Source organism: Herpailurus yagouaroundi, unplaced genomic scaffold (genome assembly GCF_014898765.1).
Source record: "Herpailurus yagouaroundi ecotype Mexico unplaced genomic scaffold, PumYag 28, whole genome shotgun sequence".
Lineage (NCBI taxonomy): Eukaryota > Metazoa > Chordata > Mammalia > Carnivora > Felidae > Herpailurus > Herpailurus yagouaroundi.
Genome location: NW_024412376.1, coordinates 107,765,502 through 107,788,161, shown reverse-complemented (window position 1 = coordinate 107,788,161; position 22,660 = coordinate 107,765,502).

The following is a 22,660-nucleotide window of genomic DNA, read 5'->3' as shown; positions in this document are numbered from 1 at the left end:
TCTGGGGATTTCTTTACTCATCGATTCCATAAATAATTTTGATCGCCTACAACATGCCTACTATTGCCTACACTCTGCTCTAATTAGAAAAGATAGAGCTGTGAACAAAACAGACACATTTTTTTCCCTTGTGAAGCTTATGTTCTAGTAGCCAATGGAAGTAAATATAAATCCACTTTAGAGGGCACATCTTCAGCCCAGGCTTCAGATTCCACATTTCTTACTTGCTTGCTAGCTCAGTGACATCTTTTTAAAGATTAGTTTTTATCTTACCCAATGCTGTTTTCAGCAAGAGGGTTGTCTAGAGAATCTGATCTGCCATGTTGCCAGAAATCAGCAATTATTTTAAGAAGTTAATTCCTAATTTTTTTAAATGTTTATTTATTTTTGAGAGAGAGAGAGAGCGTGCACAAGTTGGGAAGGGCAAGGGAGAGGGAGATCAGAATCTGAAGCAGGCTCTAGGCTCTGAGCTGTCAGCACAGAGCATGACACGGGGCTCGAACTCACAAACCGGGAGATCGTGACCTGAGCTGAAGTCAGATGCTTAACCGACTGAGCCACTCAGGCACCTCAAGAAGTGAATTTCTTTTGAAGCTCATTTTATGAAGTAATCTCTGGATTTTAAGATCAACATATATTTAAATGTATTTACTACCTCATATGATATGTTAATTTCTGTGCTTTTCCTTCTCTCATTTCCATGTATGTGGCCTTTTCATTTCTCTCTTGGAGGCATTCACAATGCCTAAAATAAAAGGAATATTAGTGGAGCAAAATAAAAAGAGGAAGCAAGAGAAAGAGTTTGTACTGTTAGGTGGAAGGTGTGTATAGTTTTATTCTAAAACAGTTTTGGTGGGGGGCCTGGGCGGCTCAGACGGTTAAACGTCCGACTTTGGCTCAGGTCATGATCTCACAGTCCATGAGTTCAAGCCCTGCATCAGGCTCTGTGCTGGCAGCTCAGAGCCTGAAGCCTGCTTCGGATTTTTTATCTCCCTCTCTTTCTGCCCCTCCCCTGCCCCTGCTCACATTCTGTCTGTCTGTCTGTCTCTCTCTCTCTCTCTCAAAAATAAATAAACATTAAAAAAATAATAAAATAAAGCAGGCTTTTGGTAATCAGAAGGGAAAGTCTTAAGGAAACTCAGAGACTGCATCATACAGAAGAATGGGAAAAAGAATAGGGAAAGAACCAAATCACTTTGCTCTCTCTGTCTCCCTGACCCTGGAGAGGAAAAGTAAGTGACCTGGGGGGTGAGGGAAATGGAGGAGGGTCACTTGGGGAATTTTGGAGGCAGTACCAAGAGCCTGTTCTGCTGGTAGCTTGGGCCAGTGAGGCCTCTGGTCAGTTGCCTACCTAATGCCCATGGAATCTAGTGGAACATTTCCCCTACCCCAAGGTTTTGCTAAAGCCTACCCAGACTGTTCTGAATGTGTGAATTACCACCACCCTTTTTTCAACGGCACATGACATGTGAAGTCAAACGAAGAGTGGGGCCCTTGATACCTAAATGAGCAGTGGGAATGTCAAAATGGAACAGACCATGAGTGACCGGGTGGAACTGGAGATACACATATATATGCTATTTAACATACATACAGAGTATATGCGTGTGTGTGTGTGTGTGTGTGTGCATATACACACAAGAGCACACACACTCACACATACACATACACCTTTTTCTTCATTTAGTCATAGAGTAGAGATGTGTACCATCTAAGTGTACCCATTTTTACTTTATTTTATGTTAGGAAACGTTATTTTTTAAATTTATTTATTTATTTATTTATTTATTTATTTATTTATTTATTTTTGAGAGTGTGCGTGTGCACAAGCTGGGGAGGGGCAAAGGGAGAGGGAGAGAGAGAGAATCCCAGCAGGCTCTATACCCAGCACAGAGCCAGACCCTCCATCTCAAGACCGTGAGATCATGACCTGAGCCAAAATCAAGAGTCGGGCGCTTCACCGACTGAGCCACCCAGGTGCCCCAGTATGTTAGGAAGCTTTAAACCAATTTTGCAGCCATGTGTTATTTGAATGAGAGTGAGGACAGACCTGGAAGTGCAAAACTAGTGTGCTTTCTACACTGTGTTCTGAGCCGACCAGGGAAGTCCCGTGGCAGGCATTTCCTAAGATGGACAAAAATCCACATCCTTTAGAAACACCCTTAACTGATTTATTTATAATCGTAGTCTTTAAGGTCAATTCTTATGACAAACTACACACTGAACCTTTTGAGGAGCCGGGAGGTTCCTGGTAACACAGGCCCACGTGCAGGCAGCAATCCCAGCATCAGAGTCAAGGGCAGCGGGGGCAATCCGTTAAAATGGAAGCAACGGACTTTCACAGGAAAGATGTGAAATTTCAGATTCAAAAAAAGCCAACCTGCTGCCGTGTCTACTTTTGCTAAGCATGGGCTAAAAATATCAAGTGAACATCAACAAACCCAAACACCACATCCATCTCTGTCCTCAGAGAAATACCAGCAACACCGCAACCCCTCTAGGGAAATGTCTGACCAGAGAAGGCAGGACTCCAGGCAGCCAGGAGGACGGGAAGGAGGCTTGGAGATCAGCCCAAAGATTGTTTTTGGAGATGTCTCCGACAATTTTATTTTATTTTTTTTAATTTTTTTTTCAACGTTTTATTTATTTTTGGGACAGAGAGAGACAGAGCATGAACGGGGGAGGGGCAGAGAGACAGGGAGACACAGAATCGGAAACAGGCTCCAGGCTCCGAGCCATCAGCCCAGAGCCTGACGCGGGGGCTCGAACTCACGGACCGCGAGATCGTGACCTGGCTGAAGTCGGACGCTTAACCGACTGCGCCACCCAGGCGCCCCTGTCTCCGACAATTTTAATTGTCTGCCTTTGAGTCAGATATCTGCAAATGCTTCCAAAATACGAGCATCTTAAAAGGAATCTCTACAGCACCTTTTCATCGCAGTAGAAGAAAATGTGTGGCCAATTTAAGAAGCATTTTACATGCAGAGCCCTCAGCTTACCAGGTGAGACGATTACTTCTTTGGTTATCCACTTAAACAGATAGTAAGAAACATTAGACGAGTTTCACTAGAGATAGAGGATTTAGGAGCTCCAAAGACACGCAGGGGACAAACCACTAATCATACATCCTTTCCATGTGTATCAAATGCTTACCACATGCAATGCACTCTTTCCGTAACTATTTGTACTCTTCTTTCCTGCTTGAGAACAGAGGATTTACATGTAAACAGTTTGCAGTAATAGGCATTTGTACCCAATGTAATGAAACAGCAGAAGGCCTAATTAATTCTGCAGAGAATAGACTTGGATTGTCTATTGTCTATTGGGGGTATCAGGTAAAGCTTTCTTTAAAACATTAGTTTCTTTTTTAGGGGCGCCTGGGTGACTCGATCGGTTGAGCGTCCGACTTCGGCTCAGGTCATGATCTCAGGGTTCATGAGTTCGAGCCCCACGACGGGCTCTGTGCTGACAGCTGAGAGCCTGGAGCCTGCTTCAAATTCTGTGTCTCTCTCTCTCTCTGCGCCCCCCCGCCCCGCCTCCACTCACGCTCTGTCCTTCTCTCTCTCAAAACAAAAATGAATAAACATTAAAAAAAATTTTTAATAAAAAAAAAAGAAACATTAGTCTCTTTTTTTAAGATAACTTTAAGGGGTCTTTATTTCCTGCCTGGATTTTTCTCATTTTTCATATCCAGCTTGTCTTCTGTTAATTCCCATCTAATTACCACCCCAATCTAAGAGACTAATGCCATAAACACCCTCAGTTGATCATAGCTCAGCCAATTCAACCATACCTTTTACTTTAGTCTGCTGGAACCACTCAACTGACTAGACCAAACGCGGATCTTAATTAGTACTCATATATTGTATTTAAAGATGTATCCCAAGTGTCAGACATGCAGATGGCTGCGACGTACTCCACCCTGCAAGAGTAATCTTCTTCTTTAAGACATAAATAAAAATTCCCCATGTTACACACAGTGGAAAACTCATTGTCTCCAAAGTTCCGAAGAAGAAGGGGCCTTAAATTCTCCTAGCCACATTTTGTGCCCATCTATTGCTGAATTCTTGACACCCCACCTCCATTCCATATCCTGTTCACACTGACCCTTCCCCTCATCAAGTCAACTCACAAGTAGGCCTTGCTTCTTGAAGTTCCTAAAGTGCCACCAAAAGTGTGAGCACACAAGGAATCTACATCTCAGTGCAGCAGGACAGTCAGCCCCAAATCCACATCATCCACCTGCCCCTTAAAATTTTCTTCTGCGTCCCTCCACCAGGATCGACAATTCTCTCCCCCTCCCCCCCTTCCCTCTCTGGGATCCTCCTCCTCCACCCTCCTCCTAACCCTCCTCTCTCTCCCTTTCCTTTGTTTCTCACTATTTCCTTGGGAAAAACTAAGTTGTAGGAGTCCTGAAGCCTGTACTATCCAAAGGGCCCCTTTTAGGGCAAGCATTACAAACTTAGGAATACAAAATTCTATACAGCATCTCAGAAAGGATCCATGCAAATGGGGTGCCCTGAAATCTACACTTCATTAGCTCCTGTCCCTTTCCACGCTGCTGACACTCCTTCCTCCTCTGGTGGTCCCCAACACTTCAATTCATGCTGTTTTTCTTATAAAGAGCCAAGAGGGATCAGCTTTCGTACCCTGAAAATGTTAGAATGTATTTTGCTAAAGCACATAGTTTCCTCTCCAAATATTTCACCCCGTACCACTTTTGAACGAGCATGCTTAACTTGTGCTTAGCTAGCATATGAATTCTAAATCCTGGGTCCTCCATCCCTCGGTCTACTTAGCAGTCACTCTTCGGGGAGCCCTGGTGGCTCACTCGGTTGGGCGTCCGACTTTGGCTCAGGTCACGATCTCACGGTCCATGAGTTCTAGCCCCACATGAGGCTCTGTGTGGACAGCTTGGAGCCTGGAGCCTGCTTCGGTTTCTGTGTCTCCCTCTCTCTCTGCCCCTCCCCTACTGGCACTCTGTCTCTCTCTCTCTCTCTCAAAAATAAATAAACGTAAATTTAAAAAAATCAAAATAAAGAAGTCACTCTTCCCCTCCACCCGTGTCCACCACCACTATTCTAGCCACGACGTATCAGTTTCAGATTTCACCTGGAACACAGCTCCCCCAGATTGAAGGGCTATTCTCAGTCACACGTGTGAATAAACTGAGTGACAGCTGATGTGTTCTCCAGTCTTTGGTTGAACACGGGGATGCGTTTATGGAAAAGAGGCCCAACCCGCTTTTGTGGAAGATGAAACAGAAAGGACATTAGGCTGGGTGAGATACCACGGTGTCATCGGCCAATTCTAAAACTGTTTTTTAATATGCTGTATTTTAGGGCAGACGCTGAACTTCAACCAGTGGGAAGAGGCGGAATGTATCTAGAAGGATGTGTGGCGAAAGGAGACTCTGAGGGAAACCTGCATACACAGAGGCAGGTAAATTACCGACAGTGAGGCCGGGCCTCAGAGCATCTCACGAAGAGGGTTCTCTGGTCTGCACCTTACTGCTTATCTTAATAAGAACAGTAACAAGACGGCTATCAATTATCAAGAACTTACTTCCAGCAGAAAGTGTGGTAAGTTTCTGTTTACATTACATCTGTCCAATACATGTAATTGTCATAAAGGTTCTGAGAGGGAGATTGGGGAGGGTTACATGAATCTTCCCGAGTCAGATACATGGCAAGTGAAGGATGAAAAATTTAAACCTCAAGTCGGCTTCACTTGCAAACTATATAATATTTTGGTTTAAAGATATGGAATTGGGGCACTTGCCTGGTTCTGTCAGTGGAGCATGTAGCTCTTGATCTCAGGATTGTGATTTTGAGCTCCCACTGGGTGTAGAGATTACTTAAAAATATATATTTTTTTAAAAAAGAAGAGAAAACATAAGGAATGGCTATTTTTGTAGGTCAAAAGTAGTCAATTGACAATTTCATGTATTCAATTTCATCATAATACCTAGCTCTTAGCTTAGAGGTCTGTCAAAAGTCTGACAATCATTGCTTATGTCAAACGAAGACTTTTTAGGTCAGCACAGTTTTCCTGGAAAGAGCCAGACAGGCGGCATTTTTGGCTTTGCAGCCCATTCGGCCTTGGTGGCTCCATCCAGCCCTGCAGCTATAGTGTGAAAGCAGCCGTAAAGAACAGAAGGATGCGGCTGTGTTCCAATTAAGCCTCCTTTACAAATACGAGCTGCACAGTTTGCCAACCTCCCCCCGCTCCCCCGAAGTCTAGAAGAATGATTTCCCAGGTGTTCTTAATGAGATTAGAGCAAGAGAAGCATCACTTGATCTAACCCAGAAACTCCAATGAATGTGGAGAGCTTAAAGAGATAAGGACACAATGCTTCCTATGTTCTTGGAGATCTGCTCTTTACAGCTTCCAGGCACGTTATTCAAAGAGAGCAAACCCGGGATGTCTGGGTGGCTCAGTTGGTTGAGCATCCGACTCTTGATTTGGGCTCAGGTCATGATCTCAAGGTTGGTAGGAGTGGGCCCCACTTCGGGCTCCATGCTGTGTAGGGAGCCTGCTTGGGATTCTCTCTCCCTCTCTCTCTCTGCCTTTCTCCTCCCCTCTCTAAAATAAAAATTAAAACAAATTCAATTCAATTCAATTCAATTCAATTCAAAAAGAGAGAGCAAACCTAGTACTGAACCCATCACCCCATCCTGGCTGTATTAAAACAAACTCAGCCTTCGAGAGGAGGGCTGCTGCAAAGGGAATTCACAGAGGTGAAGTGAGAGCCCTCTAAGGGCAGACTTCTAGTCCTGCTATTAGATATGGAAGAGAAATAGGGCACCTCATCCCCTAGTCACCAAACTACAGAAATGCAAGTTCAGAGCTTCTATGAGAAAGGAGAAAAACATGCTGAGAGAGTCAATGGTGACATGGGGAGCGTGGCATAAATCCCCTTGAATTTAGGGCTTGCAAGAATATGAAGATTGAGGCCTGTTTTCCACATGGTGAATGTGGAAAGGCAGAAAAATGCTGGTGTGTTAGAGAAGAGACCTGGTATATTAGAGGGTCAGTAATAGAGCAAATTACATGCCCACCATTTAGTGACTCAAGGTGCATGAATTCTCAGGGGTCAAGGAGTGACACAGAAAACAGTCAAGCATGAGGGGCACCTGGGTGGCTCAGTCAGTTGAGCGTCTGACTTCAGCTCAGGTCATGATCTCATGGCTTGTGAGTTTGAGCCCCGCGAAGCACTCTGTGCTGATGGTCCGGAGCCTGGAGCCTGCTTCTGATTCTGTGTCTCCCTCTCTCTCTGCCCCTCCCCTGCTCACGCTCTGTCTCTCTCTGTCTCTCAAAAATAAATAAATATTTTTTAAAATTTTAGAAAAAAAAAGAAAATAGTCAAGCATGAGCTGACTATTCAAAAGCATAAGCACTGGAATGGATGAGGTATACCAAGGGGTTGGGGCTTAATCTAGGGTATATGTTGTCTATGTAAGGGAGCGACAGAAAATACCAGCAATCCTATCACAGATACCACTCTGCGCATCTTCCCATAATTTCTCCTTTCTCTGCGCGAATCCTGAAAAAGGCGTAAGTAGAAAACCGGATAGGGAATAAAGGATGAAAAATCAGACCGTGTCCCCCTTTCCACAGAAATCCCCAAACCAAAGGTCAGTGCTTCATTGCTGGGGAGGGGGCAAGTTTTCAATTGGATATGAGATTGAAATTTTGGATGTATTGCATTTTTTAAGGCCCTAAGGTCAGAGTCACCAACAATGGCTGTTTGAAGAGTTGAAACCAACTGAAAATAAGTGAGGATACCTAAAATGATACCTGAAGTTTGGAAGGGAGATCAGAAATCAGAATGTTTGAAGGAAGAAGTGGGAGAAAACTAAAAGCATCTTCTGTTTTTGACCCCAGTGACTTCAGCCTACTTCATAAACTGGTCACATCTGCTGTCAGTATTAATCCTGGGCATGTGCATGTTCATGAAAGCAGAGAATAATATTTGTAGAAAAGGTAATGGGATATTTTGGCCAAGGGGTGGCCAGGATGTGGGATGGATATGGGGCTAAGGGGAGGAGAGTGAGCTTAAGCAAGGGAAATTTTTACTCATTTAAGAGTTGAAAAGACAGAGGGTGAGCCTGCAGGGATGCACAGAAGACACCAAGCGCACTGGTAAAGACTATTTTCCATATTGTCTTAAGGCAAAAGCTAGTTCATCTCAGGAAAAGGAGGATGGGCAGACCACAGAGGCCTGCCATGAGGAGCAAGCTCTTTGGCTGTGATTTTGTACACATGGACTTACCCCAGAGAAAATAGCCAAGAAGGCTACTACATGGTTAAGAAATTGTGGTGGCAGAGGATACCAGGTTTGGCTAACAAGGCCTGTGAGTGTTTAACCCGTAAAGCAAGATCAGGGGCCCCAAACTGGTACCACAGGGAGAGGGCTGAAAAAAGATGCACAGTCTCCAAGAAGGCCATCTTTCCGGTGTCATTGGAGGATAATGAATAACAAGAATCCTCGCTAGGGAAGAGCTAAGCGCTCCCAGTTTGGTGAATTGAGAAGTGCGTTAAGACTTCTTGGTCCTGCGGTCTTCGCCAGCAGCGAGATTTGGCATTTTCTGTGAACCAGACATGGAAGCTTGGTTTGCCGTTATCCGATTTTTCCTTACGAAAGTCCTTTTTTCCATCATTGTATATCGTATACGGTGAAGACAGATAATTTATCATTTGGTTTATGGGTCGCTAGAGCATGAACTACTTTCAGGCCTGAGGGACAAGTTAGCACATCACACAAGGGTCCTGAATTTTAAGCCAGCTGTGATAACTGGACGAGATTCTGGTGTGCTCTCCATGTGGAGAACGTGTTCATGAGGAGGAAGAACGGCCTCTGCGGATGTTAGGCAGCCAGGGGGATGGGTAGATAGTTTGGACTATCCAGCCAAAGACTATTCACCATGCCCTCCCCCTTGACCTCTTCTATCACTGAGACTGGAAAGCTAAAACACCTACTTTCTCAGACCTGCTTACCACTTGGCGTGACCAAGTAACCCAGAGCTGGCCAGTGAGGTGTGAGTGGAAGTTACTCTTGAGACTTCTAGGAAATATGATCGGTTTTTAAGGATCAGACCTAGCTGCCATTCTCTCTAGCCCTTCCTTCTTTTTTTGCTGGTCCCTCCTTTTTTCTTCTTCTTAGACTATGTGCACCGTACCTGGAGGTGTAGCAGCCATTTTATAGCAGTGAGGTGAAATTCAAGAACAATGAAATGGGAAGAAAGAAGGAGCCCCTATGACACTATTAAGCTGGTGTTCCAAATCCACACTCCTTACTTATTACATGAGAAAAATAAAATCTTATTTGGTGTTTGAATTTTCTGCCATTTGGAATTGCATTAATTCTTAACTGATACAATGTCGTGAAATGCTCGATAGTCATAAAGTACATGTTGTAGAAAGAAGAGTATTCATCAACATATGCTAATAGATTGAATTTTTTTAAGTCCTGTGATCAAATGGTTTGGGAAACAAGTTAGATCAGATTAAACAGCTTGCTTCCTTTAAGGATGTATAACATGCTGCTTTTACTAAGCTTAACCACAGGACTCCATTTCATTGTCCATCTCAATGCATTAGGTTCACTAGCATAAACGTTGGGAAATTCAGTTGTATAAAATACCAATAATCTAGAAAATAGCTAATAACATTTCTAAGTGAAAAAACAAACAGACAATAGAATGTATTTCTGTGCCTAAGGTTATGTCTAGTGAATAATTTTACCTACCTACTCATTTTACTTTTCCAAGCCTTCTAAATAAATTTTAATTATTATACATTATTTACATAATCAGAAAAACGTAATACATTTTTGCTGGGTGGAACTCTGTTTACTTATGTGGAATAGATGGGAACACGTTAAGCTCTGGAGAATGGTATTAAGCAACAGAGTTGCATTCTTGCAATTTACCCACCTGGAAAGTATGACTATTCTAAGATTGCCTCACAGTTCAGTAAAGCACTCCTGTTTGCTTAAAACCCTGCTGCCTCATCACGTGACCAGCTGGGGCGATGGGCAGGCGCGGGCATTAAGGGGTGGGGCCTGGAGTCCTCTGGTTGCTCCTGAGAAAGGAGAAACTCCAGCTCAGACTAGTCTATGGCACTAGCAGAAGTATTCCAAGGAAAAGATAGAAACTCTTCAGTTTATTTTTTTTTATTTTTTTTTTAATTTATTTTTTCAACGTTTATTTTTGGGGCAGAGAGACAGAGCATGAACGGGGGAGGGGCAGAGAGAGAGGGAGCCACAGAATCGGAAAGAGCCTCCAGGCTCTGAGCCATCAGCCCAGAGCCTGACGCGGGGCTCGAACTCCCAGACCGCGAGATCGTGACCTGGCTGAAGTCGGACGCTTAACCGACTGCGCCACCCAGGCGCCCCAGAAACTCTTCAGTTTAAAGAGAATCTTAAGAAGGTTGTCAAATGAGTTCCAATCGGCCAAGCTCTTAGTGAGTATGGACTCTTTCAGTTCTGTCAAAACAGTAAAAAAAAAAAAAAAAAAAAAAAAAAAAAAAATCTATCTATATAGATAGATATAGATATAGATTATTATATTTATTTATTTATTTATTTATTTATTTATTTATTTATTTATTTTTGAGAAACAAAGCATGAGCAGGGGAGGGGCAGGGAGAGAGGGAGACACAGAATCAGAAGCAGGCTCCAGGCTCTGAGCTATCAGCCCAAGAGCCCGATGTAGGGCTTGAACCTAAGAACTGTGAGATCATGACCTGAGCCGAAGTTGGATGCTTAACCGACTGAGCCATCCAGGAGCCCCTAAAACAGTAAAAATAAATTAAGAAATAAATTAAAGAATATTAAAACCACCAGAATATTATTCCTGCTACGTGTAAAAGTGACAATATAAAGTTGTGGTGAGGTGAAAACTAATTTATTACGAAAAATAGTGATTATTTGTAACTTATTTGGACAATGATTGCTTTTCTAGGAAATTTGGCAAATGCAAAAAAGAAATACGAATATCGATTATCAAATCATTTTGCTGCAAGGGACATTAGAAACTTGAATGGGATCTGAGAATTATATGGAAACAATGTATGGTATCAATTGCCTCATTTCAATAGTTGTATTGTGGCTATACGGGAAATATCCTTGTTTGTAGGAACTCCACACTAATATATTTGGGGATGATGGAATATCAATTTGAAAACTCCCTCTGGTCCAGAGGGGGACAAGTTCTCTTTTTTCTCTACAAGTATTTGTTTTCCTTGACACTTTTACAGATGTTTGTGCTGATTTCAAAATGTAAAGTATGTGTTTTTAAATGATGATAAAAGGAATAAATATGCTAAACTTTATTCTTTAATCTTTTGCACTTTCCTCCAAGCTACATTGCTGTGGAAAGGCATTCTTTCATTGTCGTTCTTTCTAATCGGCACCTGACAGCATCTGCATTCTACTCAGAAGCTGAAAACACTTTGTTATTTGAGCACTATTTCCACCAATTAAAATAATCTATGCTCAGGGGCGCCTGGGTGGCTCAGTCGGTTGAATGTCTGACTTTGGCTCAGGTCATGATCTCACGGCTTGTGAGACTGAGCCCCACGTCGGGCTCTGTGTTGACAGCTCAGAGCCTGGAGTCTGCTTCGGATTCTGTCTCCCTCTCTTGCTGTGCCCCTGCCTCACTCTATCTCTCTTTCTCTCAAGAATAAATAAAACATTTAAAATTTTTTTAAATAATCTATGCTCAAAAGAATATTAAATGCTACTACCTCATAATCCCTCATAGTTTCCAAGGCAATTTCAGAGGCCTTACTTACACCACTGGGTTCACACCAGACTGGTAGCCCATTTGGAGGAACTGCAAGAGAGCAGGTCCCTAGCTCCACAAATCCTAGCTATGTGACTTGAGAATATTAACTAAACTCTCTGAGCCCCTGCTTCATTAACAAAACCTCCTAAATAGTAAATGTACTATTTACAAAAATTATGCTTTCTATGTTGAAGACTTAATGAAGCATAAGTCACTAAGTCAAGGCACAACTCATAACCAAGGATCATTCATTTATTCAGCCAACAGTCATGGCATAGGACAGATGCCAGGCACTGTTCTAGGCAGAGGAGACATAGCTGTGACCTATAGCTTTGGGTTTGTTATTGTGGAGTTCATAGTCTAGTGGGAGCAGAGAGATGGGGTACAATTAAATGTGATGGCCTAGAATAGTTGGGGGTAAGGTAAGCAATGACTTCAGGTAAAGGTAGCCACAAGACGAGTTAAAACTTCAGTAATGTGACGCATCTGTCCTAAGATCTGGACAAGCAGAGCTTCCAATGCTGCCCATCAAGGACTGCCCTCAGAGGGGAAAGATTGCTTTGGGGAAATACAGCAGCGCATGCCAAGGGGGACAGCTTTCTGTCAGCACCCTGTGATCTCAGTGATAGACTTCAGAGTTTGTGAACCATAATCTCCTTGTACTAGTCAGAGTTCTTGAGAGTAACAGGATAGATATTTAGATGACAGGTAGATAGATGGATAGATACATAGACAGATAGATAGAGATTTGTTATAAGGAACTAGCTCACACAATTATGGAGGTGAAAAATTCCCACAATCTGCCATCTGCAAACTGAAGACCCAGGAAAGCTGGGAGTTAATTAAGTCTGAGTCTGAAGGTCTGAGAACCAAGAGAACTAATGATGTAAACCCCAAGGGCAAGAGAAGAGGAAATGAGATGTCGCAGCTCAGGAAGTCAGGAAGGAATAAAAGAGGAAAATTCCTCCTTCCTCCCTCTTTTGTTCTCTTTAGGCCCTCCGCAGATTAGATGATGCCCACCCACAACGGGGAGGACAATCTTCTTGACTGAGTCCACCTGGTCAAATGCAAATCTCATCTGAAAATGCCCTCGCGGCACACTCAGAAACAATGTTTAATCTCGGCACCCCATAGTGCACTCAAGTTGATACATAAAATAGCCGTCAGGCACCTCCACGCCTGTTCTTGCGGCCCATTCATGGAGGAACCATATCAAGGTGAACAAAAGTACTCCAGTTTAAGTATCATACCCTCTGGCTCGAATAGAAGAGATTCTGTTAAAGCATACCCCTAGGCTTCTTGAGGGTATTTTTTTAAAGCTTGTTTAATGCTATGGTACCGGACGGGACTGGGTGGGGGGCTGAGGGGGGGGGGGGGGGGGTTGTATTTACCTTTTTTTTTTTTTTTTTTTCAACGTTTATTTATTTTTGGGACAGACAGAGACAGAGCATGAACGGGGGAGGGGCAGAGAGAGAGGGAGACAGAGAATCGGAAACAGGCTCCAGGCTCTGAGCCATCAGCCCAGAGCCTGACGCGGGGCTCGAACTCACGGACCGCGAGATCGTGACCTGGCTGAAGTCGGACGCTTAACCGACTGCGCCACCCAGGCGCCCCACCTTTTTTTTTTTAAGGGTAACATTTTATGAGAACATTTCTTCTGACACCAGTTCTTTCCTATTCTCCAAACTCAAAAATTATACTTCCTTTTAAAGACTGTATTAGAACAATAATTCTCAAGTGTGATTAAGGAGCTAAGAAAAGAGAAAATGAAGTTCTTGTGGCAACATGTAGGTAGGCAACATTACATTTGAATTCCCGTGACCCACAAAGAAGCAAGAAGGGAAAGAAAAGAGAAGTGATTCCAACTCTAAGACCTCCAACCCCCTATCTTAACAGTCAAGGATTGTCTACCAACGTGGACCATTGGTTTCATTGCCATTTATTTTGAGCATTCACATCGGGAAAAGTTTTATCACTGGATTAGTGCTTCAATATTGTTTAACTGAGAAGTTTTCATGACTCAAAAATGGAAAACTCTCAAATTAGAAAGCCTCATTTGCATGTATGTATCTGTCCATTGGTGCTATAAATGATTTCTCAAGTCAACATTCACATTCCAAGCTAGGATTGCTCTCAAAGAATTCTGAAATGTTTTCTATATTTGGTAGAACTGTATCAGAAACCAAAATATGCACATTTACTTTTGAAAGAACATACCATGCTTTACATGTAATTATAGCTCCCAATTCCCTTTGCATTTTTTTCCACAGGCCAAAAAAAAAAAAAAAATGCATTCAAACCATAGTTGACACAGGCCATTTGGCCTCAGACCAAAAAATTCCCAAAATCCTGTGGTTTCCTAGGAAAATGAGGTGTCAGTCACAGATGGTCTAGTTCAGAGGGCTGGGTATGCCAAGCATCCACATGATGAGAGGGAACTGGAGCCAAGATTTTTATCTTCTCCCTCCCCATCTAAATCTCCAACCTTGAGAAGCATTGGAGCACACAGAGCAGGTGTTGAGTAAATATTCCAGAATTAACAAAATGTGCAGAGCCGGCTAACCGTCTCCCAGTACTACGTCCTTCTTCCTTTTTGTTCCTGAGTATTAGCTGAGCAAATTGTTGCCCATCTACAGACTGCTTCTCCCATGAAGGTGGAGTCACATACCTAAGTGCTGGCAAATGGAGTATGAGTGGGAGTCCTCCCCGAAAGGAAGGTGCATGCATGCCCTCTACAACTCTTTCCCTCTTCCTTTGGATTGAACAACTTTGACCATACAGAGGACAAATTCGAGGGGGGTCATAAAGCCACAAGACCTAGCCTCTTGGTTCCTTGAAAGACATCATGGAGCAAAGCCACCTGCTTCTGTGGTGTTACAGGAGAGAAAAAAAAAGCCTCTATTTTCTTTGAGCCACTGTATTTTTCAGTTTCTTCATCACATCAGTTCAGTTTGTATCCCTACTGATACCCAAAGCAATTAATTTTTTAAAAATACTTATTTATTTTTGAGAGAGAGAGAGAGAGAGAGTAAGCAGGGGAGGGGCAGAGAGTGAGGGAGAGGGTCAAACTCCCAAACCGTGAGATTGTGACCTAAGCCAAAACCAAGAGTCAGTCGCTTAACTGACTGAGCCACCCAGACGCCCCCAAATCAATTAATTTGACATATATTCGGTCATCTGCATTCTTTGTGCCACTGTGCTCTGCTCAGTGGGGAATGAAAATGATGAAAAAGTATAGTTCTTGCCCTCGAGGAGATTAAAAACTGTAGAAAAAGGTATGTACAGGAGTAACTTACAAGCAAGGAAGGACAGAGTAGTGCTTCAGGAAGAGAGCACAGTGTCCCGCCAGCCTCTCAAAGTGCCAGTCAACAGTGTTTCTTCAACACCCAGTATGTGGAATGATGAGCCATCCTCCCCCGCAATAAGAACAGGGAAGCTTATTTTCACCCCTCTTTCCTGCTCGTTTCAGATCCTTTCTTCCTTCACTGAGTACCCGGAGGCTTTGTGCTACTATAAGCCTCCCTGAAAAGCCCCATCACTTTTGGATAATACCGTATGTCCATACTTCCATCAAAAATGCGTATCGAATGTCCTTGCTCCTTAGGTTCTTACCACCTGGATGACTTTTTTTTTTTTTTTAAGTTTATTTATTTTGAGAGTGAGCGTGCGTGCGCGAGTAGAGGAGGGACAGAGAGAGAGGGAGAGAGACAGAATCCCAAGCAGGCTCCGTGCTGTCAGTGCAGAGCCCGAGATGGGACTCGAACTCAAAAACTGTGAGATCATGACTTGAGACATCGTCAAGAGCCCGACGCTAACGACTGAGACACCCAGGTACGCCCTGGGTGACTTTTTAAAAAGTCATTATGGGCCAGGTAAAGGCAAAGTGGGTTGCTTCTTCTCTAAAATGATAACATTTTTAAAGCGCTTCCTGCATTCCAGCTGCTATTCTTTATATGTAACTCACTTAAGATGCACTCAAGCCCCAGGCACCTGGGTGGCTCAGTCATTAAGCATCTAACTTCAGCTCAGGTCACGAACTCATGGCTCCTGAGGTCTCGTGAGCACAAGCCCCGCTTTGGGTGAGCCCCACTTCTCTTTCTCTCTGTGTCTCTCTCTCCCTCTGCCTTTCATGGAATTCTGTCTCTCTGCCTCTTGTTCACTTGCACTCCCTCTCTCTCTCAAAAAAAAAAAAAAAGTTAAACAAAAAAAAGATGCACCCCCTGAAGTCACTTCTGTTAGGAAGGCAACCGAGGCTCAGAGAGTTGCAGCAACTTACCTAAACTTACACAGCAAATAAGTGGTCAATATTTGAACCCAGGCAGTCTGATTCCTGAGCTTCTAGAATCTGTGTTCCGAACCCGCGCATTACACAACTTTTAGCATTTTATCTGTCATCTTTGGAAAATAAGCCTCTTTGAATGCTAAGCAGTGTGGTAACAGGAGTTAAAGCTGCCTTGGCAGGACCATCGGGAAGGAGGATTTAATGTAGAAAGGTCCCCACATCAGCCCCAGTAAATAAGAGCTTATCAATTATGTGTCAAACCAAGTCCACTGGCCGCTTCGTAAGGTTAAATGAAGAGTCTTAAGGAGACAAAAGACCATTTCCGTCATCTTGACGACTTCCTACCTGAAGACACCTGCAGTCTGTCTGTCCGTTCTATGATGGCCTGATGATTCTTTGAGGAAAGAGTGAGCTCTTTTAAATAGGAAGAGAATGAGGTTGGGTACCGTTCTCTAGGGTGGTAGTATTTCCCAAGTGAAGGATGTTTTGATCATGTCCTCTTTACTCCCCTGGTGAGGAAAGGATTCCCTCCCCAGGATTATGGGGGTGACCAGACGCGTGACACCTGACACTGGAGAGATGAGATCCCAGCAGTTTTGTAGTCATGTCTCCATAGCCTGGGGGAGGAGGACACCGTGCGCCACTCAGGGGTTTCACTTGGGGACAGAACGTAAGCAGGGATTGTGAAAGGCAGGCTTTGCAGTTACAAGAGTGTGAGATGACCCCTGGCTCCCACGGAAGGTTGAGATTGGTTTGTTGTATCTTACAGGTAGTCAGGGAACTGGAGTCTGAGGTTGAGGGACAAGCAGGCACTGTGCCTGGTCACTGTGATAAGGAGGGTTGTTTGACCAAGAGCGTTATCCACAGGCTAGAGTAAGGGAGGGGAGCTTGTGGTTAGGCCATTCAAGGCCCTCCAATTTCAGACGTCAAAGCAGCACATAACATAAAATCTCGGCTTCGGGCTTTAGACCACAAGAAAGGAGGGGAGTCATGGGGGTAGTGAGATGTATTCAGGCAGCTCACATACATGCCCATCATCACATTTCTTTTTTTTAATTTTATTTATGTATATTTTCATCATGATGAGTATAGTCTTTAATCCCTACTCCCTGTTTCATCCATCCCCCCCCCCCCCACTCTCCTCCCCTCTGGTAACCATCAGTTTCTTCTCCATAGTTAAGAGTCTGTTTCCTGGTTTGTCTCTGTCTTTTTTCCTTTGTTTTGTTTCTTAAATTCCACATAGGGGTGAGATCATACGGTATTTGCTAATATTCCCTTGTGACAGTAACACAGCAAGCCAGGTACCTGTTTCTCAGGTGACTAAGAGCTAAAACTCAGAAGCATCTGACTTTCAATTTTGGCTCGGGTCACCATCTCACAGTTGGTGAGATCAAGTCCCACATCGGGCTCTACACTGACAACATGAAGCCTGCTTGGGAACGTCCCTCTTCCTCTCTCTCTCTCTCTCTCTCCCAAAATAAAACTAAATATTAAAAAAAAAAAAAAAAAGAACCGTTTAAAAAAATAAAATAAAATAAAATAAGATAAAATAAGATAAAATAAAACAAAATAAAATTCAGGAGCACCTGGGTGGCTCAGTCAGCTAAGCATCTGACTTCTGCTCAGGTCATGATCTTACAGTTAGTGAGTTCGAGCTCCATGTCGGGCTCTGTGCTGACAGCTCAGAGCCTGGAGCCTGCTTTGGATTCTGTGTCTCCGTCTCTCTCTGCCCCTCCCCTGCTCATGCTCTGTCTCTCTGTCTCTCAAAAATAATAAATAAATAAATAAATAAATAAATAAACGTTGAAAAATTTTTAATAAAATAAAATTCAGAAATAGTTTCCTTGTCAGAGCATTAATATTTCCAGTGGGTGATACTGATTTTCCACTTATGTGATAGAGTTGCCTTTTAAAGTAAGTAGAAATTAGGGGCGCCTGGGTGGCGCAGTCGGTTAAGCATCCGACTTCAGCCAGGTCACGATCTCGCGGTCCGTGAGTTCGAGCCCCGCGTCAGGCTCTGGGTTGAAGGCTCGGAGCCTGGAGCCTGTTTCTGATTCTGTGTCTCCCTCTCTCTCTGCCCCTCCCCCATTCATGCTCTGTCTCTCTCTGTCCCAAAAATAAATAAAAAACGTTGAAAAAAAATTTAAAAATAAATAAATAAATAAATAAATAAATAAATAAATAAAGTAAGTAGAAATTTAAAATGTAAGCATTAGGGGTGCCTGAGTGGCTCAGTTGGTTAAGCATCCAACTCTTGATTTCAGTTCAGGTCATAATCTCATGGTTTGTGGGTTCAAGCCCCACATTGGGCTCTGTGCTGACTGCGGAGCCTGCCTGGGATTCTCTGTTTCCCTCTCTCTCTGCCCTTCTCCTGCTTGCTCTCTCTCTCTCTCTCTCTCTCTCAAAATGAATTAATAAACATTAAAAAAAATAAATAAAATGCAAGCATTAAAGGAATATTGAATAAATGATACTATTGGCAATAATACAGATGGAAGGAGATTGACTGAGCAAAGCCCCGACCTCTGGGAAAGACTTCTGTAAGGGACATGAGTTTCCCGGTTCTTCCGCTCTGGGCACAGTGCTTGTTACTCTTAACATTAATTGAATATATCAAGCTCGGGTATTAACACTATCTGAGAATGGTTTGGGCTTTGTTATTGCTGTCATTTTAATTCGAGACATCTAATGACTAAAGACCACCAAAAAAGTTTAGTTGCAAAGACCAGAACCCATGCTATGGAATCAGTTAAACACGGTTTACCAAACGGCACATACACAGGCAAACAGTGCCAGTAACAACGTCATCTCGTGTTTTCACCATCCCAAGATAGAAATGGAGACGAGTTTGGAGCAACAGAGGTCGAGTCTATGTCCTGGCTCTAGTCCTGTTGTCCTTTAGGCTGAATTTCGTTTTGCTTCTTTGTCGGATGTCTTAGGTGCTCTGTTTCTTGTTTCAAAAACGCTGCAGCACAGTGCACCGATGGGAGGCGGAACTCTGGAGCTAGGCAGCCCTGGGTTCAAATCCTCACTCGGACACCTGCTTCCCTGGTAGCTTTGGGCAAATCACTTAACCTTTCTGCCCCTGATTTTCCTCTCCTATAAAATGAGGCGTCTACCTCATTGGACGAGGTGCTGCAAATTCTAGAACTAATTCTGGAAAAAGGCCCACCAGGGTGCCCAGCAGCACCGGAAGCTCCTGAGAGCTGGTGAATGCAGCCAACTGTTCCAGGTTTGGGATTTAAAGTACAGTGCTTCTCTGCCTGGACTTGAGCGGACATCAGGTGCTTTACTCGCTGTATTTCTCTTACTTGCTGCCACAGGCACACGACATCCAAGGACCCTGTAGAATGGTGTCTCTTCCTTTGCCAATGCTTCCTAGCAAAATGCCTGTTTGAAAAACACCTGGTCTGGTTACAGTGGCAAAGAGAGGATTCCTATCAACCAGCTTGGCTGTAGACAGGGAGAAAGTCTCTCTCCTGGACTTTTATCCAGTATTCGCAAAGCTAGAAGCTTGTGGAGGGACCACAGAAAGGTTTGAGACTGGAAAAAATTTTCTTGGTGCCAACACGCAAACATAAAAATCTTAAATCCAAACTGTTTAGCTGAAAAGCTACAAAATGCCCTATTTTGCTGTAGTGGGTTGAATGGCGGCCCCCAAGATATCAGAATCTCCAGAAGTCTATAAATGTAACCTTATCTAGAGAAAACGCTCTGTGCAGATGTGATTAACTCCAGGGTTCTGAGATAATCCTGAATTATGTGGGTGGGCCTTAAATGCCATCACTAGTGTCCTTATAAGAGACACACAGAAGGAGATTATACACCCAGAGAAGAGAACTAAGTGAAACTGCAGGGGAAAGATTGGAGTGGTGTGGCCACAAGCCACGGAATGCTGGCTGCCTACAGAAGCTGAAAGAGGCAAAGAATGGCTGCCTCTCTAAAGTCTCCAAAGGGAGCATGACCCTTGGCAGCATTCAACTTTATAAAAAAAACCTTTCATGAATTTTATACCCAAAAGAATGTGTAATATGCAAAGTGGGCGCATTTTAGTATATTGGATACGGTGAAGAATGAAGCCTTCGAAATAAAAGAACGTTCCCCGATTTGTGGGTCCCTGTTTCATCAGAACTTCTCTTGCCACATCTCCCAGGATAAGTAATTAGGATTAAAGGCTATTTTATTACTGAACTACAGATCCATTGCCCTCCCTCTTGAATACCAAAATCAAGCACAAAGCTAGAGAAAAAATAAATGTGCTTTGTAGGTGGATAACTTTTTTTTTGTCCAGCTTTACCATTAATTGGCATTTTTTTATAAGGACTCTGTCCTAGCTGTAAAATGCATTTAGGTAATCCCAGTTGGAATAGCTCGGGCTTTGACTATAACTCAGAATAGGTGTTTGCTTTCTACAAGCTGTTGTTCTCCGGGAAATCTTCCGGATTGGAAGGTTTAATGTTTTCCCTGAAATACTTAGAAGACAAAATAATTGAACATTGACAGGCATAGTGGTATTAGGCAGAACATTCTGGATGAGCAGTCTGTGAACTTGGGTGCGTTTGGCTGTGTGAGCTCAGCACCAGCTAACCCTCCTGAAGATAGTCCTTATCTAGAAACCCAGGGGCTGGCAACCTGACCTTTAAAGATACCTTCCCTTTCTAAAAGTCTGCCTCTAGTGCATCAGAAAAATGTCAAAATCAGATTGACATCACCTCTGGCTGGTGATAATGGAGGATTTTTCTCTTGTACTTTTTTGTACAGCTTGAAATTTTCAACAGTATGCACTCTTCCCCTTCAAACCCAGAAAACAATAACAGTAAAGGGGTGCCTTAAGCTGCATTCAATTTGTATCCATATTCTAAAATGAAAGCCTGGGTTCTGGTTTCTTTGCTTCGGTGCTTTTCTACCATCAAAGTCACCTCTTTTGCATCGAGTGAGTCCCAGACCTGGTTTAATAGTCACTTGAAGATGGGACTGGTTGCATAAAATGAGTTCTCCTCTTGACTCTACATTACTCCTCTCGAGAGTCACGGAGTCACCGGGGCTGCGAAGGGCACTTTACAATATGGCTTATTAAGGTCTCTATCGTGATGAAATGGAGCGAGCCAGCACTGAAACACACTTTCTAGTAAAATCCGCCTTTCATACAGCAACGTCTTTTTAACTGAGATGAATTCTCAGTCTCCCTTTGACTGGTGAGCTGGTCCAAGGAAAATTGTTTTGACTCAAGATGCATTCTAAATAACTACAAATCTTTTTTATTCTTATCAAACCCTTGCACGTGGACTCCTATTCAGGTAGAGACTTATCCACAAGGTTTGGCAGCTTACCTTTGGAGAGGTAATTTACCTTTCTAAAGACTTCCAGTTTTATCATCACAGTTTCACCTCTGAGTATAAGGAAGGGAAGGCTCACCCAGCTGATAATTCAAACTCCGCATATTCAGCTTTATGTCCTTCTATTCCTTCCCTCTCACTGAGGTAGTCTGGAAAAACAAACCCTCAAACATCTTCAAAAGCTGTCACAGATCTTTGTTGTAGCATAAACTGCTCTTAAAAGTCCTGTTGCCATGGGGATAGATTCCTCTCATATCTTTCTTTTCAACTAAAGCCTGACTGGAATATTTTTAGCAGTAACAGTAAAGTCTGTTTATTAAAAGTTGCTATTAATTTGTGCAAACAAATTTCTGTGGGTTTAAAGCAACTGTGAATCACACATATCCATGTTGGCTAGATTTTTTTTTTTTTTTAATCTGAGTTCCTAGATCATTTTCCTTATGTGAGTGATTTCCTTCCAAAACTAATTACTAAAGGAAGCAGGGCAAGGTGAGAAGAGAAGCAGCCAAGCAAAGTGAGAAAAAAAGAGGGGGGGAAAAAAAAAGGTTAAGCATTTTTCTTGGGATCAGAGAAATCTCGGTCATGCAATGATGTTTGTGTTTTTTGTTTTGTTTTGTTTTTTGGGTATTTTTGCATTGCTCTGAGAGAAACCAATTCACTGACTTAAGAGACTTGCTTCAGGAGAGAACCAGGTTTCTTAGTGAATCATGACTGACCCTGGCCTTGGACCAGCTCAGTGGTTTCCAGGCTGCACCTGGAGGAGTCTGGAGGGCTCCAAGCATGTGCCTTAGGGGAGGCCTAGGGTCCCCATTCTGCAGCTTTTATCTGTTAAGTATACCAACTCACCCAAATTTTGGCTAGAAAGAAGTAGGATTGGGGATGGGTATTGTTTAAGAATTGAAAAATGGGACTGGTCGATAGCAGCTATAATGGTAGCTATAATAATAAAATGTGTTTTTACATTTTACGATGCCTGGACCCATCAATGCTTTACATCAACATCCATGGCTTCTAGGCCTCACAACCACGTTGAAGGACACACTATTGTTTACTGTTTACAGATGAAATCGATGGCTTCACACACAGGAGTTTCCTTCTCTTTCTTATTTTCTACTCAGAATACGCAAGCCATGAATGAGTAAATTGCAAGAAATCCACTTCCATGACCGGCACTTCTATCTTCCCACCCAGTTAATTTTTTTCTCAACTCCAAACCCCTTACGTATCTTACTCTTTCTCCCTCTCATAGC